Genomic DNA, 2,321 nt, shown 5'->3' on the forward strand with positions numbered 1-2,321 from the left:
TACGTGGGTCTGAGCTTCGCTCTCAGGGAAAAAATATGCCACATTTGGTAGGGAAACCCGGTTTCATCACGCTATGTGCCCTGCACCACCGGCTTAGCGTGAATCCTTCGAGTTTCCCTAAGAAGTTCGATTGGTCTTGCAGAGTTTAAAGACAACGAAGCTTAGTTTCAAGCAAGGATTTAATATACGCGTATTAAAAACCCTTAGCTGTTACAACTTTTATGCTTGAAACCATCGCAACGAAGTCTTTGGGTCCGTAGACCCGTGATGTACTGCTCCAGGAAACGTTTTGAAAGGGTGGAAACTCAAAATCATAGGTTAAGATCATCGGCAGAACCCACCAGACACCACTTTTGCTTCATAAGTTCGGCCTATAGTCATATGACGATTTTCATCGGGGAGGGGACGTATGACCCAAACGGGGGCTTATATGACCCACGGACACTGCAAACCATGCTCCTACGACTAAATAGAGGTTAAAACTACGATTTGGTGAAATCTTCATTTTTGACCTCGAAGCAAGGTACCTTCCCTATAGTAGGCAATGAGTAAATGATCATAATCCCAGGAGGGCAAAAAATGGGAACCCGAGAGGAAAGCGCTGTTGGCGCGCCTAAGCTAGTGGCCCGTAGAGTAAAAAGGGTACAGTATCGGACATTAAGATAGGACCCTTTTTTTTCAATGCACCGTGCACTTGTTTTGCCACGTTACTTGTGTTTGTGTGTGTGTGTATGTGTGTATGTGTGTGTGTGTGTATGTGTGTGTGAGTGTGTGTGTGTATGTGTGTGTGTGTGTGTGTGTGTGTGTGTGTGTGTGTGCATGTGTGTGTGTGTGTAGTAGTAGTAGAAAGAGAGTGTGCTTTTTAATGTGTATTTGCAAGTGCGCGGGTTTGTGTCTGAAAAACATAGCTTGCCATGATGTCATGTGGCGTTGAAATTAATCTTATTATGTGTGTTATCATGTGAAACATTGTGCGTTTACACTTGGATAAAAACTAAAGTTTGCATCGACAGCAGCGCTTGTTCTTCGGACGAAAACGCAGGTGTGCTGTTTCATGAATGTGAATGCGACACCGGTGCGAAATGGACACGCGCACAATAGCAATGAACTCGGCATTCCCTCACAGGTGTTTCTCCAGTGCACGCCATTGAAAGGCCTTCGTGCATCTCTGCGTTGCACGTTGTGTGCGAATGGTAAACTTTGTGCGTGCATTGAGCTGGTGCGCAGTTGTTCTTTTCAATGGGCGTTTTGTTTCATGAGCGCGGCAGTATTCTTTTCTCGATTTTGAAGGGAAGACGCTTACTCGCGTACTCGTTGATAGTTTTTATCCATGCGATGTTTTTGCTGCTCCAAAACGATGTAATTCATCGCGTATAGAAGTAGAACGCAGGCAGAGCACGGGATCAGCCGTGTCCAACTTTTTAACCAGCGCGTTCTTGACGGTCCAAGCAAGCAATGTTAGTAACAATGGGTCGAGGTAAACGTTGTACCGATTATCAGCGCCATATGTAAAAGCGAATGGCTGCTGCTGGCATTAAGCGCAAAAGGATCGAGTTCGTAATGGAACGATCGCGCACTTTTGTGGCAAACGCGCTTCGGACAACCGAAACGTGCTTAGACAACTGAAACGCGCTTGGACAACCGAAACGCGCAAGTCAACCGGACGTCCTCCGAAGACCACGGCGAAAGAAGACCGTAACATTGTTAATATATCGAAAACACACTGATCGCGAGGGCGGTGGTCCTGCTTATCACACCAAAAACCTAACCCAAAACACAAAAAAGCTACTTACAAATCTATCCGAAACGACCTACTTGTGAAACAAACACACACATCAATACACATTCAAACATACATCCACACACACACACACATGCACACACACATACACACACACACATACACACACATACACACACACACACAAACACAAACACATACAAACCACACATAAACTTGGCCCAACGGGTGCACGGTGCGTTAAAAACCCAATGCCCTATCTTTCTGTCCGATACTGTACCCCCAACAAAGTTGTCGTTTGACGTTCTGGTTGCACTTTTTATCATCTAAAATCAGTTTTCTACACGTTTTGAGGGGTTTTAGCAAAAAAAAAATTTTCGATTACTCGAGCTCTCTGGCCCGTTCGGTGCACATTTTTGAAAAAAGCTAGGGAGCTGCCCCTAGGTTCGGGGTGTCACAAAATGTTGAAAAGTGGTCGAAAAACCACTATCCAGAATCGGATGTAGAATCATTAGACGAACTTAAAATTGTTCTACGACACCCATCTGCGACGTTTAGTATTCGAGATATAGCACTTTGT

This window comes from Anopheles gambiae (assembly GCF_943734735.2).
Source record: "Anopheles gambiae chromosome X unlocalized genomic scaffold, idAnoGambNW_F1_1 X_unloc_148, whole genome shotgun sequence".
NCBI classification, from domain to species: Eukaryota; Metazoa; Arthropoda; class Insecta; order Diptera; family Culicidae; genus Anopheles; species Anopheles gambiae.